This window comes from Notolabrus celidotus, chromosome 11, assembly GCF_009762535.1.
Source record: "Notolabrus celidotus isolate fNotCel1 chromosome 11, fNotCel1.pri, whole genome shotgun sequence".
Lineage (NCBI taxonomy): Eukaryota > Metazoa > Chordata > Actinopteri > Labriformes > Labridae > Notolabrus > Notolabrus celidotus.
The window spans coordinates 4,156,595-4,172,958 of record NC_048282.1 but is presented as its reverse complement, the minus strand read 5'-3'; the positions used below and the strand labels follow the sequence as shown (position 1 = coordinate 4,172,958).

General features: G+C 44.5%; 1 long non-coding RNA gene across 1 annotated transcript; it reads right to left on the bottom strand.

Moving 5' to 3' along the window:
• Nucleotides 1–303: 303 nt before the first annotated feature.
• LOC117822021 lies at nucleotides 304–593 on the bottom strand. The gene is made up of 2 exons (XR_004633110.1): nucleotides 527–593; nucleotides 304–438 (listed from the first exon to the last, which is right to left on the bottom strand). It is a non-coding gene; the product is annotated as an uncharacterized LOC117822021 (long non-coding RNA).
• Nucleotides 594–16,364: the final 15,771 nt, after the last annotated feature.

The window sequence follows — 16,364 nt, the reverse complement described above, 5'->3', positions numbered from 1 at the left end:
TCTCTGTTTGGAAAGAGTCTGAGGAGAACATCTGTTGTGATATGGCGCTATACAAATAAAAATTGATTGATATGTCAAATTATCTGTTAAAATATCCTGGTATGCAGAGCAAACATTCAATTTATAATGCTTAAAGTTTACCATCAAATATGACTCATATGATTGACATCAAACTGTAACTAGTCGCTTCTAACTAGGTTGCTAATTTCTCAAACTACCATAGAGAGAGTTAGCCTAATGGTTAAAGTGTTGTAACAAATCTAGTTTAGGACCCATAGTACAGACACAAAACGGAAGCAAGGATGAAGTCTTGTAAACAGGGTTTTAATGAGAGGACTTGCAGGTTGAGTCCAGGTTTCCAGGGTGCATTATGGATAGTGAGTGGCTGGCTGTGGTTCTGGAGCTGAGCGTTTGGTTGTAGAAAAGTTGCTTGGAGATCTGGTCACAGGGAGAGACAAGGTTAGTTTCTTTCAAGAGAAAAAAAAGAGTTAAAAAAACACACATCAAGAGGGCCTGAGCTGAGTACCACGCTTGGTAAACAGACAATCTGTCGATGAGTGGAGGACTGAGTCGGGCTTAAGTACTGCAGACAGAGTGGATGACTTGATTGTAGATTAGTAGCAGGTGAGCAGACTTGATTGCAGCAAGGTGAGTTGAGTCCACCCCAATCTCGAAGTGAGCAGAGACAAACAAGACAAACACACAGGGAAAGGGAAACAGAGGAAGAAAAGGGAGGGAAGGAGGCTAGGAGCCTCATGTAAAATTGCGCGCCCATATAGCGAGCGGCCCTGGTTCGAATCCAGCCTGCGACCTCTTTCCAGCATGTCATCCCCCTCTTTCCCAGTTTCCTACACTATCCACTGTCCTCCCCCTCTATAAATAAAGGTGTAAAAGCCCCAAAAATATAACTTAAAAAAACAAACCCTACATTTACAACCATTTAAAACTTGGAAGGGAAGTAGTAATTCAATTACAATTGCTATGGTTATTTGTTCCAATTTGAGTTCATTATAACACAAATAATGAAATCACAAATCCTCCCAGCAAAACGAAAAGAAATAAGAAGGTAGGAGTTGATGAGGAGTGAGAGGGGCGTTGCTACAGGAGACTCAAAATGAAGAAAACAAATGAGGGATAACAAGGAGTTGAAAGGAGGAAAAGAGGGAAAGTAATGGAGGGAAGGGACAGTAAAAGTTGAATTAAAGACTGTGGGGAGTTACAGGAGAAAAAACTCACGAGGAGAGAGGGAAAGTTTGATCATTAATCTATCCAGTCCCACTCAACCCCAGGAGATACACTCAGCAATTTATTAGAGTGCAACAACCTGTTGGGAGTCTGAGCTCGGACTATTAAGTATTCCAGTCTCCATAAAACAACTCATTACTCAACGGAGAGATAGTGTCATTACCGCACAGTCTCAAAGGACTCACAGCCCATGCACAAGCTGAAACATATGACCCACTTTGAGCAGGACTGGATATTATTTATCTTTCAGTGTTCAGACCAGCATCATTTATCACTCGCTGACCCCTTGATGTTCCTCAAAACCACAGAGACCTCACTCTCCTTCATGTTGAAGCTCTGCATGTGCTCACAGACGTTTTTAGCAGAAACCCACGGCAGCTGGAGACTCGGTTTAATTAAAGTGGTGCGTAGACCTGGAGATCCACCATGAAGACGAGCCAAGTAAAGAGTCTCTAGTTTTTAGACATAGTTTAAAGCTAAAAGAAAAATGAACATGTTTTTGTTATCTGACCATCTTTTAAAGAGTGACTTCAGTTAGGTTGATTTATCATCACAAGAAACTCACAAATGTGTACATTTAGATCAGCACGCTCAATGCTAGCAGGTTGTTTCTCTTTCTGAACTCCACAGCCACCTCCCTGTTTGTTTTCATGTTAGAGATGTTGTTTGTTTTGCACCAAACTTCCAGATGTAAACTGTAAATGTATCAATGGATAATCCTGTGGGATGAATCATCTGGTTTTTTAGATGTTCCACCGCCTGCCAGGGCTCTGACTCATCATTCAGTCCCTCCAGGATTTCGAGGGATTTTTTTGTGATTGTTGCGGCCCAAATAGCTTTGATCGTCTGATCGTCAGCTTTTTGAAAAAATTGCGGTGAAAGTTGCGATTTTTCTTTTTGCTTTTTCCCCCCAATAACGTCTCAGGGGCAAGTAAATATGCTAAATTACAGATGTTTTTAGAAAACATTCTTGATGTGGCCACTGACTGTATTTTGATTCTCTTGATTCACAGAAAAATGCCATGAAAGGACTGTATTGCACATTTACGACAGTCCCTGAATGCACCTCGCAGTGACAGAGGCACTTGACAGGCAGTTCACGCACTCTGAAGTGAATCAGCATCTTTGATGACTAGGAGTTGATCAAAACTTACTAAATGTGTCTGATGTATCACCAAACTGGATTAAATCAAGCTGTAGACGCAGAGCTTTTTACGGTGAGAGCGGCAACAACGTCAAACATCAAATAGTAAACAGACGTCCCCCGGGTGTGTCTTTGTCACTAACGCACACCGGGGGTAAAAATCATCAATGAAGATGAGACAGATGCATGGAGGTGAGGAGAGCTGGTTCATAAAGCACACCTGCTGCAGGTAGAGACCAAGCGAACACTGAGCCCCTCAGATAATAACTCTAGTATCTATAAATAACAACGTTGCCATCCTCACTTGTCCTGCCTGCTGTCCTCTCTTTTCACCCGTTCTCTCTGCGTGTTTTGTTGTTGAAAAGTGCCGATCAAGTGAGGACTTACGTTTATGTTCCTAGGAAGTGAAATTGATGACAAAACCGATGACGTACAGGGGCTGAGGTTAAGGTAATTGGTCAAAGTTGCGGTGATTGTATAAAATTGCAAGGCCGCGAAAAAATCGCGCTGATTGGTTGATTGTGCTCATCACATACTCAGGGGAGTTCACAAAAATAAAAAGAATAAATACATTTTAAAAAAGCATTCTCTTGAGGCCCCTACCTGCATTGAAAGCCATTCATCATTTTATCTGTGTATGCCCCTCCAACATGACCCCCCAGTAATGCACAGCTAAGCAAGTTTTAATAAGACAGATTAAAATGTGTCACAGGACCATTTTACTGCACCTAAAAAAAGATCATATTGTGGCGTATTGTTAGAAAACCAGGTGTTTAAGTGTGGACCCAAAAGCACGACCGGAGGCAGATGAAGCAGCTAAGTGAATTTATTGAAGGGGAAAAAAGGGTGGAGGGACGGGATCCAGGGTCCAAGGTGTGAGGAGGGAATGAAGGCTTGAGAAATGAGGGCTTGAGGAGGAGGCTGGTGAGTGAATCCAGGGAGAGAGTGTGGCAGCGATTTGGGGGTAGCACTGCGGGTCTCGTGGAAGCACTGGAAGAATGGAGGACAGCAGAGTTAGTCACTGGTAAAAATACACAAAGCTGGAAAATGCGGGAATAATCTGGCACTGGAGAATCCTCAAAGCAGGGCTTAAATGCAAGTGGTGATTAGAGTAATCTGGTGCAGGTGTGGAGGTGCAGGTGGAGCCGCCCAATCGCCCAAAATACAACTTCCAAAAATGCCAACTTAAGAGACAAAAACATGTTGCAATCACCACAGATATTGCACATTGTTGTGATCAAATGTTCAAATAAATATTGCATTAATTATCCCCATTTTGCATGCCCATTCGGTGAGTTGTTAGTCCTGTAGTTTTAAGTGTTGTACTGATGCTCGGGGTAATGAGTAGTGTTCCTGTCAGGTTCAGTTCAGTGATGGCTCTGGGGTAAAAGCAGTTTGAACCTTCATGTTCTTCCCAGGGTTCTCTGGGTGCTGAAACTTCTTCCAGATGGCAGCAGAGGAAAGAGGTGGTTGCAGTGATGAGTTGCATCCTTCTGGCACTGCAGCTGCAGCAGCAGCAGCGTGATCTTATTTTAGTGCTGTGTTGATAACTCTCTGGAGAACTTTCTGCTGCTGAGCAGTAACACAATGTGCCAGTAAACTTTTATTGTGTTGGAGTGGATTTTCCACGAGAGGTCGACAGCGGTGTGTGTTTCTAGGAATTCAACAATGAAAGGTTTTTCACTTCTGTGACTGTGATGTGAAGAGGAGAGATGTCCTCCCTTTGTCTCCTGTATAAATAAGTTATCAGGTGTGTATGATGTTCATTGACTGAGCATGATCTGTACAGTTTGCAGACTTTTCCCTATTAGCCCCCTCTGAGAAAAGTCCCACAACTGATTTGTAATCTGCAAACTTACTGATAGTGTTTGAAAGATATAAGGCGATGCAGCAGAATGTACTGAGAGTAGAGGCAGGGACTGAGCACACAGCCTGTTGGTGCATTGATATTTAGGGTCAGGCTTTGAGACAGGTGGGAATTGAATCTCACTGTCTGTGTTTGGTTGGGTGAGAAGTCTTGGGAGTTACTGAGACCCAGATTTAGTACTTTTCTCACCAACCTGCAAGGGCAACCACTGTTGAATGCTGGCACATTAACAAACACTGTTTAAAACATGGACATGTTCTAAGTGACGTCAACATATGTATATGAAGCAGAGTTTTGAAGCCCAATGGTGATGGTCTGTTTGGGAACTGGTGTAAATGTGGCAAACACTTGAATAGAGAGTGCACTCTCCCTGAGATCCCATCAGGCCCTGCAGTCATCACAGTTTAGAGTACCCGTCCCACCTCTTGTGACTAGATGGTTAGTTTTTGTGCAGTGGAAGGTTGTGTCAGTGGCGTTACATTGTTGGCTCCTTAGTGTCAAACTAGGCAAAGAAACCCTTGAGTTTCCTGAAAATGAGGCAGTGTTGCTTGCTCCTGTAGTTGTATTTAGATCCCCTACCACACAGGCGCTGGGTTTCTGCACATCTGGTTCCTTTTTAGTGTTGCACCTTGCAGCACTGTACTGCAGATCTAAAAACTGTGTTGCATGCCTTAAAGATACTGGTACAAGATATTTAGCAGGACAGCCTTTGCTCAAATGGAATATGATATTTGTATGTATATTTAAACTAATGTATAAAAAACAGAATATAGAAAGTATTGTTGTTTTGTTACCTTAGAATGAGCCTTTTATATCTACATAGATGTGGTCCCTTCCATGGAGACCTCCATCTTGAACTTCCCTGTTTTTAAGGGAGTAGCATCGAATGGACAAACTAGTAACACGTGTTTCCTTTTTAGTAAATGGCCATGCAAAATGCATCGGATGGAAGAAACAAGAAGAAGAGAGGATGTTGAGCCCGAAAATAGTTTGTATCAATCATAGACTAAATAAAAATGGACAGGGTTGCTCTGCCTCTTCCCGTTTTGCGGTTCTGAAGCCAAAAAACCCAGCTCCAGGGCGCAGCCATTGTGCAGCCAGAGTCTGCAAAGCCACAGAATTCCTGTGGCTGCCACGGTAATTTCTGTGTCGGCACGGTAACTAGCTCCGCCCTACAGCGTAGTGTCACAAGTTCCTATGGAGTTTCTCTCTACAGCAGCTGTCAATCAAAGGAAACCTGGAAGTAAAACCCTGTTTTTTAAACTCTAATAACTAACGAAAAAGAAACTTTTCAGGAAAAAGAGGCCTTGAACACAAAACAGTCAAATAATAACTACATATCACCACAGCATACGGATGTGACAAACATTCGTACGTGTATTTATTATTTAAAGTTTGACTGCTCCCTCATTCAAATGAATGGGGGAGACAGAGTTTTTGACCTATACTGCAGCCAGCCACCAGGGGGCAGACGCTTTGCTGGAAGCTTCACTTCCAGCCGAGCGACATGCACCCCTGGTATCAATGGGCATTTTTCATGGTAAAAACTTGACAAATGGAGGATCATTTCATGCACAACAGGCACTTCTTGTCCTCAAAGGCCACCATCTCTTTATCGACTGGAGGAGTGAGTAAGGGCGCGGCCAAGCGGCAAACTCCGGTCTCAAACGATGAAGCCAATGCGGAAGTGATATAAACTGCAATACATCGAAAATCCGCTTGAGGCTGGCTGCAGAAACACCGGAAACCACATAGACATGAATGGGAAAAAGACGATCTTTGCAGCATTAATAAACATGTTTACAGCCTGGTTCAAAAAAGGGCTTGGCCCTATGAAGCTAATCTCTCTATCAGCACACACTGTACGGGGGGTGAATTTTTTTCTAACGTGACGGTTCAGAAGATATTAAGATTATGAGTTTTGCCCAAATAAGGACATGACTGACGTGACTCCCGGTCGGGAACACACAGCCATTGGCTAAGAGACTCACACTACGTCACACTCTGCCCAGTTGAGTTCCGCATTACCAATATGGCTGCCGCCGTCGATTTGCTTCAAAACAGCTCTCAGGAACAGATGGGTGACGTCACGGATACTACGTCCATATTTTATACAGTCTATGGGCGCGGCTCAATTTTGAATCTGATTGCAGAATAATAATCCCATTTCTTCACACTGCACCTTTAAAGAGGATCTAGACCTTCTTTGTCATCCATGGCTTCATGTTTTGGAAGACACAAATGCATTTGTTGATCGTAACATTTTCGGCTCAAGTTAAATCTGGTACTTCCTGATCAGAGCACAATTACCAGTTAGTCGAGGAAGCAGTCCAGCAGTTGTAGAGATGCTCATTCAGACCGGGTTCTTACAGTCCTGGGCCCGTATGCACATCCAGCCATTACACAAACAGGACCATTAGTCTCATCGTACCGTTATGGATTGGCCCATTTGGCCGTAGTGTTAGCCGCATGCACAACTGCAAATAATTGGCCTATTGACTAAGTGCGCAATGAAAGTGAGGCTGGTGCAAAACGTCATATGTCAAGGGAACCTCCTGGAAAACCCTGATCCAACAAATTCAAATTGAGCATGCCTACTACGCATAAACAACAATAAACATGGCGAGCCGTTCCGCTGTGACTGAGAGAAGATCAAGAACAAACAACTTTTCAGTAGAAGAAGAAATGGACATTTGATTAGAAGAATATAGAATAAACAAACAGCTGTTATCAGCAAGTCAATCCTCAAAGATAACAAACAAGGAGAAAGGGAAGGCTGAAGATCTTGAACCGGGTAAATGCGTGTGGTGTTTCTGAGGCTTTGTTTATCCAGATGTTTGAGTAAACAAAGTCCAGGGTGTTCTCTCTCTAGTTAAATCATTAACATGTTAATCACATTTGGGAAGCACAGTCTCTTCTAATCAGGGAACATTTTGTGCACCAAGATCCACTGATGTTAGAGTACACTGAGACCCAAACTAGTTGTGTCTACAGTGATTGTCTCAGTGATTCACCACCAGCATCAGCTAAGCACTTGCGTCTATGCAGATGGTGGACTTGCTGTAGCTAAGGGGGGATCATAATCAGGATGCAGCCTGTCATCAGGAACTGCTCTGAACCTGCAATTTCCTGCTATTACAACAAGATCCTTTTCAACAAACACAAGAGCAGTCCTCCTGAGCAGATGTTTGAGTGACAAAGCAAAGCACAGCACAGCGTGTGTTTTCATGTGCTCTGACAACACAAGTCATCCTTTAGGTATTGGGAAACGATGGAAGAAAGAAACAAAGAGGGTTTGTTTGGATCCAGAATTGAAAAAACAACTGAGAGGACAATGAGCAGCTGATTGTTTAAAGGTGGAACTTTACCACACAACAACACAACTACTGCCACAATCAGTGAAGGGAAGTCAGGTAAATATCTTGCATACCAGCGGTTGTTTACCGTCTCACACATGTACAATCCATGTCCTGTTTTCCTTCCCCGAACAGGACTAAGACTCGATTCAGTCTTTCACCAGATTGCCTTGATTATGTCAGAGGTAATGACCTGTCTGTGACTGGCTGCCTGTTTTTGCGCGTGTGTTTGAAAGCTGCCACAGCTGTGCTGGATAACAGAGCAGGCACCTCTACAAGTGCCCACCTGAGACCAAACTGTTCCACACACACATACCTATACAGCTAACCTACACAGCTGAGGTTGTAAAATGGCAATGTAACTCTGCCTCTCTTTCATAGTATTCATTAAAGCTCAACTGGTGTGACATTTTGATGAAAAACATGTTTCCATACGAGAAGAGAGACGGCAAAACAATCAACTGTGAGCACAAAGGACGGGACAAACACATGCGTATTCTAATACTAGTGGTGCAACGGATCATCGTTGATCCGTGATCCGTACGGATGCCTCTCCACGGTTCGGCACGGACGTGGTCCGTGGATCGGTTTGATGAAAAAAGTTGCGCGTGTTCACGTGATGACCGCATGTTCAATCCACACTCACTCGTCAAGTCATGGTAAGTGAAGGAGCAGAGGGACTTGAAAAAACCTCCTGCATCTTGTAAGTCACATGTATGGGATCATTTTGGTTTCCCTGTGAAATACAGTGAATCCTGAATGTGCTTGAGCCACGTCATGAAATTCCGTTGCGCACCCACTACACCACAGGCGGTCAATACGCGGGCCGCACCCGGCCGCCTATATGTGGTCCCCGAACTGTTATTCCTTCACTCTGTGTTTTGGTCGGGTCACCCCGTGTTTACCGGGACTTGTCTCCATGCCAACGATACGCAGACAGGCTGTTACTGGGTCTCTTAGAGTCCACTCCTGCGAGTGCAATTTTTAACTTTCACTTTGGTTTATGGAGCAGTTCACATGTTGGCACTTTGCCAGCTGTAGGACCCTAGAATAAAACGGTGTGTTCCAAGTTTGCAGCTCAAAGAAAAGTGGACGGTGAAAATCAGTGATTGAAAGAAGAATGGAGTGAAACTTTTGAAGTTCCTCTGCTCCTTCACTTGCCATGCCATGAAATGCAGTGAATGAGGCAGGACTGGGCCCACAGATAGGGTGCTTTGCACATGCAGTACATTTTGAGTTGAATGTTGTTTTTATTTAATGGGCAAAGTGTTTTACAAAATAAATGGAGGGACAAAGTTATATTTGTCTTGTCTTCTTTTTCTTTTTTTTGCTGATCCGAAAAATGATCCGATCCGTGACTCAAAACCGTGAACCGATCCGAACCGTGAGTTTTTTGATCCGTTGCACCCCTATCTAATACAGTTCAAATGTTGAATAAATCCCCTTTCCTCCGTCTGAAACCAAACACATACAATACACACACTGCTGCCACATTGTGAGTTTCTCTACATTACAGTAATGTGAAAAATGTGTGTGTGTGGGAAGTGACCTTCCTTAAACGCAGTGGGCACTTCCTTCCTGAAGGTGTGGTCAAACCTTGACCTGCAGGAAATCATACTCCCTGTGGGGACACATTCAGAGTGAGGAAAGCATTGTTAGCATCGCCCTGTGAGTGTGTGTGTGTGTGTGTGTGTGTGTGTGTGTGTGTGTGTGTGTGTGAATGTGTGTGTAAATGTGTCATGGTGTCAGTCAGTCATGTTTAACCTGTACTTTCTACTGTAAATTATTACATTCTTTTTTTTAGTTATATTTTTGGGGCTCTTTGCCTTTATTATATAGGACAGCTGAAGAGAGACAGGAAATGTGGGGAGTAGAGAGCGGGGGAAGACATGCAGGAAATGGTCGACCGGTCAGGAATCGAGCCAGCGACCCCTGCGACGAGGACTGTAGCCTCTGTACGTGGGGCGCTTAGACCGCTAGGCCACCAGCGCCCCCTATATTATTGCATTCTTGTCATGATAAAGAATGCAATAATATTCAGAGTCTGCAGGTTCAATGAGATCTACATCCTTTGTTAATCAAATTCCTGTCTTGGGTTGCTTTTGTTTTGTGTTTTCTTTGTGGTGTCCTTGTTTTTCTGGCTTCACTACGTGTGTTTCTTTGATCAATGTTCTGTGTTTTATCGGTTGCCATTTTTGTGTTCTTGTGTGTTTAGTGTTTTGTCTTGTTGCTGTGTGTTCCTGTGGTCTTGAGTTGGTTTTCAGTGTTTTATTTTGTAGAATATTCCTGTGTGTTAAGTTTGATGTTACTGCCTGTGTTTTCCCTCCTTTGTGATTGTCTTCACCTGTGCCTTGTTGTCCTCACCTGTGTGTCCTCACTCGTTACCCAGTGTGTGTATTTAGTCTCTGTGTTTCCTCCCTTCTGAGCCTGTTCATTGTGCTTCTTACCTGTGATGTGATTGGATTCCTGTCTTCCACTGTCTCTGTTTCTTTTGTTCACTGGATTTAGTTTGTAGTAAGTTTGTTTTATATCTGTTTTAGTTTATTGAATTATCTTATTCTTGAATCTGCACCTGGGTCCTCCCCCTCCTTTCTACATCCATTGTGATAGAATGAACAGGCCAAAAGAAGACCTAGCAGATTTTTTCCAACATTTGGATTTTTCAAAAAAAAAAGTGGTTACTTTCAGGACATTTTTTTTTTAGACTCCTAATTTTTTTGGCTGGGGACTCGTTTGGTCATTTTTCCTGGCACCTCTCCTGGCATTTTTGGGAGCGCCGTCTACCACCTGTTCATGTTTCCCTTCACCGCTTGGAGGTCCTGCCGACGCCCCTTCCTCACTTGAAGGGTCTGACGGAGCCCCTTCCTTGATCGGAGGTCCTGCCGATGGCTGTACCCTGAGTGGCGCCCCTGCACTTCCTGTGCCTGTGCTGATAGTAGCAACCCCTGCACTTCATGTGCCTGCACCGGCACAGCAGACTGTTTGCATTGCCCCTTTAGATTTTTTGCCACAGGTACATTTATGTATGCTGTCTGAGATGCTGACAATCTCAGCAAAAACTCCATCCTCCAGCTTCTCTCTATTTTTTTTCATTAACACTCTTTTAAATTCCATGTCAAGCTCCAATTTTCTTTTGTACAGAGCTCTCCCATTGTCAGCTCCAACCTTCAGACACAGCACAGTTTCTCCAATTTAAAGACAATGCACATATCATGCATACAATCTTCATACAACAAGTTATAATCAGAATCAGAATCAGAATCAGAATCAGCTTTATTCGCCAAGTATGCTTGAACACACAAGGAATTTGACTTTGGTAAACTGTGCTCTCTTTGTACAAGGCATAAGAATAGGAATAAGAATAAGAACTACAATAAAAAATAAAATGAAAATATAATAACAATAACCTTAGCTATAAATACAAAGAAACAACAAATAGCTTGACTAATATGTACAGGCTAAAATAATATGATAAAGTGCAGTGGTGAGTTGCAGAGGTAGTTTTACATTATAAAATAGAAGTTAAATAATACAAAAAATAGAAATATGGAATTCTGCTTGAGAATTGTTGCATTGTATATCTACATGTATATTTACAGAGAGTATTTATCTGACAGGTCTGACACTGTTATGGTTTAGTGTTCATCAGAGTGACAGCCTGGGGGAAGAAACTGTTCTTATGGCGGGTTGTTTTGGCGCACAGTGATCTGTAGCGCCTGCCGGAGGGGAGGAGTTTGAAGAATTTGTGTCCAGGGTGTGAGGGGTCAGCGGTGATGCTCCCTGCCCGTTTCCTGGCCCGGGACCGGTACAAGTCCTGGATGGGGGGCAGGTCGACACCGATGATTTTCTCTGCAGTCCTTATAGTCCGCTGCAGTCTGTGTTTGTCTAGTTTGGTTGCAGAGCCAAACCAGACAGTGATGGAGGTACACAGAACAGACTGGATGATGGAGGTGTAGAACATAATCAGCAGCTCCTGGGGCAGGTTGAACTTCCTGAGCTGACGCAGGAAGTACATCCTCTGCTGGGCCTTTTTTCTGATTGTGTCTATGTGGGAGGTCCACCTCAGGTCCCGGGAAATAGTGGATCCCAGGAACCTGAAAGAGTCCACAGTAGACACAGTGCTGTTCAGGATGGTGAGGGGGGGGAGTGGGGGGGGGCTTCTCCTGAAGTCCACTGTCATCTCTACCGTCTTGAGCGGGTTCAGCTCCAGATGGTTCTGACTACACCAGAGGGCCAGCTGTTCCACCTCCTGTCTGTAAGCAGACTCGTCTCCGTCCTGGATGAGACCGATGACGGTGGTGTCGTCTGCAAACTTCAGGAGTTTCACCGAGGGGTCTCCTGAGGTGCAGTCATTGGTGTAGAGGGAGAAGAGCAGTGGGGAGAGAACACATCCCTGTGGGGCGCCAGTGCTGATGGTCCGGGTGCTGGATTTGATGCTCCCCAGCCTCACCTGCTGTCTCCTGTCCGTCAGGAAGTTGGTGATCCACTGACAGATGGAGGCCGGCACTGTGAGCTGGGTGAGTTTCTGGTGCAGGATGTCTGGTATGATGGTATTGAACGCAGAGCTGAAGTCCACAAACAGGATCCTAGCGTAGGTCCTGGGGGAGTCCAGGTGATGCAGGATGTAGTTCAGACCCATATTGACTGCATCCTCCACCGACCTGTTTGCCCGATAGGCAAACTGCAGGGGGTCCAGCAGGGGGCCTGTGATGTCTTTCAGGTGGCTCAACACTAGTCTCTCGAAGGACTTCATGACCACAGACGTCAGGGCGACGGGCCTGTAGTCATTGAGTCCTGTGATGGTGGGTTTCTTTGGGACTGGGATGATGGTGGAGCTTTTGAAGCATGAGGGCACTTCACACAGCTCCAGCGATGTGTTGAAGATCTTTGTGAAGATGGGGGCCAGCTGCTCAGCACAGACTCTCAGGCAGGAGGGGGACACGCCGTCTGGTCCTGGAGCCTTCTTGGTCTTTTGTCTCTGGAAGAGCTGGATTACCTCATCTTCACAGATCGTCAGCGCAGGTGGGGGGTCAGAGGGGGGTGGGGAGGGGCTTGTGGGGGGGCCAGGTAAATCAGAGTGTTCGGGTGTGGGGTGTGAAAACCTGCAGTAGAAGCTGTTCAGGTCGTCAGCTAGTCTTTTGTTACCTTCAGGGTGGGGGGAGGGTCTCCTGTAGCTTGTAACTTCACGCAGGCCTCTCCAAACTTCTAATACTTCTAATAATAATGCATTTTATTTATAGGCGCCTTTCTTGGCACTCAAGGTCACCTTTTAAATATCAGTTTTAATAGCAAACAGTAAATAAAACACAATGTAAAAAGTTTGAAGTGAGTGGACAGAGGAGTTGTGGTCAGATGGAATAAGCCAGTTTAAACAGATGGGTTTTGAGTTTGGATTTAAAATGTGGGAGTGAGTTAGTGTTGCGGAGGTCAGGTGGGAGAGAGATCCAGAGCTGGGGAGCAGAGCGGCTGAAGGCCCTGCTCCCCATGGTGACAAGGCGAGCAGGGGGGACAGTGAGGTGGATGGAGGAGGAGGATCTGAGGGTGCGGACGGGTGTGGCAGTATGGAGGAGGTCAGAGAGATATGGAGGGGCGAGGTTGTGTATGGATTTGAAGGTGAGGAGAAGTATTTTGTAGTTGATCGGGTGTGTGATGGGGAGCCAGTGGAGCTGTTGCAGGATGGGTGTGATGTGGTGGAAGGAGGCGGTGCGTGTGATGATACGGGCGGCTGAGTTTTGAACCAGTTGAAGTTTATGGAGGGTTTTGTGGGGGAGACCAAACAGAAGGGAGTTGCAATAGTCCAAACGGGAGGTGACGAGGCTTTGAACAAGAATGGCAGTGGAGTGGGGAGTGAGTGAAGGACGGAGACGGTTAATATTGCGGAGGTGAAAGTAGGCGGACCGGGTGACGTGGTTGATATGGGAGGTGAAGGAGAGGGTGCTGTCGAGGATGACACCCAGACTCTTAACCTGAGGGGAGGGGAAGAGGGGCGAGTTGTGCTTTATTACGACCTGTGATCCTGTCTGCAGAGAGGCAGAGGCCTGATGCTCACTGAAGCTAAGAGTTTCCACCTGAGAAAGTCAAACATCTTTAGTGACACATTCCATGATCAGCAACATGACATTACCTGCAAGTGTGTGTGGCATGCTGATGTTGCCTCAAAAGATCCAGGGTATTGGTGGGTGGCGGCAGCAGCAAAATGAATGTATCCCCATCAACTGCAGAAAGAAAGAAGTCCCTTCATGTCTCATTAAAAGTCAAGTAGCCCAAGGATTGACTAATTGACTTGAATGCTAACTCTGTAGAAATGTAGTCTGTTTAGAGCTGACACTTATTGACACTTATTATAGGACCCCCTTGAAGAGAGGTTATACCCAATAAAGAATTGAAATTGTAATATTGCCGTGTTAAAAAAAGAAACCATTAGACATGTTTCTTCTGTTTCCATTCCCCTTACCTAACCATAGACCTTAAGTTGCCAACCTCATGGACCACAGAGGTGGCAGAAAACTCTCTGTGGAGCCATCTTTGAAACATTCATGGGGCAATTTAGGAGTCACCTAATAATGACCTACAGTCATACAGTTTGTCACTTTGGTATGAGCTATGAACTCCTCGTATGAATCCAGTCTTTCTGTCTAAAGAGGTGACTAAATGAGGTGTGATTCAGGGACACAGCAGCCTCTTTACTCGCACACATGATCGAATGACATGATGCTGCACAGGGGACGCTACACGTTGGCAGAACACTTACATTATATGTTCATATACTCTGAAACGGAGCTCGATAACAGCCTGGTATTCAACCCGCCTGTTTGACTAGCACACAGTATGTGTTTTCACCTGACAAAACAGAGACGGGGAGGTGCTGGTATTAGACAAGCCAATTATTACACTCTTTGTGTCTCTCTTTAGTAGAATAACACTCTAAAACTTCATGTAATGACCTGGCTGGTGTAGGCAGTAATTGGAGATAATTCAGGGTATGTTTATGTCTGGCTGCTGTCCAACTCAAGTCAAATAAAGCTTTAATAACCCTTATAGTAAATATTTTCCATCAGGTCTTTCTGTCAAATACGGCTTCTTGTCCTTCTTCCTCCCTTCTTTTTTTTTGTTGTCTTGCTTCATTCCTTTTCTGTGTTTCTTTAGGTGCATTTGGACCAAGAGTTCCGGGGTCTTTTAGCCCCCAGAACTACTTTACCCTGAACTAAAAGGTTCCTGTGCCCCCATTGTTGTCCGCTAGTGACGTATGGAGAAAAAAAAAGTAAATGCACTACACTACCAGACCAGTAGAGGGCAGTAAAACAAAGACGAATGCCATTCATCACAGATAACACCATAGAAGCAGACGGACAGGCAGGTATCATTATGAGCAACACAACAGTTAGCCTGTTAGCATGAAGAGACTCAGCTGGCTCTGTTTTAGATGGTGCTATATTTCATCACAGATGGATTCACTGAATCAACACGTGAGAGGAGATAAGCGCGAGTAGCAAAGACGTTTCAACACGGCTTTAAAATCCTTTTGAACTCAAAAAGCCGTGGCAGAGATCGGCCGGTGTTTTGGTTTAAACAGCGACCCTGTTAACTGGAGACTTTCAGCCGGATGCATCCCTCATAAATGTCTTTAGACGATCATCAAATATCTGATGAGGATATTTTGAAATCTTAATGAAAACCAAACTAGTTTGCATTCCCAGGAACTCCCTCTGTGTTTCAACAGCTGTGTAAACTCCACAAACACTGACACGTTCAGCTGAAGGTCTCCAGTTTATAGGGTCACTTTTAAAACCGGAACACCGGGAGAGACGCATTCACGGTGGGCTGAGAGAAGACTACTGTTACAAGCTGCTAAATCAAGAGAATCACAGCTTCTTCTTTTGAAAAGTACACACACATACAAAAAAGAGAGAACAAATAAAAACTAATGAAAGAAAGAGAAATCAAGTGAATCACAGATGTGTGTGATGTTATTGTGGACGGCGGGAGGAATAAAAACACTGCAGTTAATCTACCAATCAGACACGTTCAACATTGCAGGCCCCGCCCCCTGAAAGTCCCTGGACCTTTGAAAAGTACCACCCCCCTAGTCGGGCCTTTTTAGCGGGGAGATTATCTACCACTGAACTGAATTGAGACCTTGGTTCCTCGAAACGCACGTAGTTCTGGGATAAAGTTCCTGTGGTCGAAAAATGCCTTTCCTTTCTACAGTCTTAAAGAAACACTTTGCTTGATTTGAAATGATGGAGGCCTGCCATCTTGACACTCCCCTAGCAATAGTCATGGCGTATATGTGTGTGTGTGTGTGTGTGTGTGTGTGTCCGTGTGAGAATGAGTGACCACGGTTAGTTAGTGGGCACTCTGGCTCCTTTGTGTCAACAGGCGCTCTGACTCGCTCGGGCTAATCACCGAGGTAATTACGGTTAAGTAGGCTCATAAATCATTAGAGCTGTCAGTCTGGTCATTGCCTGGTAGCTGATGTAAGTGTGTGTGTTTGTCTTTCCCGTGCACATGGTGAAGAAAGGTAAGAGGCAGGCAGGCTGGGGTTAATCTATTTTCAATTAAAGGTTAAAGAAAGAGAGTGTTCCTCTATTAGTTTTATAGTGTTTCACCACTTCACTATTACTGAGTCAGGAAAGAACTGATTCAAGGTTTTTCTCATGTGCTTCAAGCTACTCTTGATATTTAGTTATTGTATTGGCTGTGGGGATACATATTTGAATGCTGCACAGATTCATTCATATAGAAGCCGGAA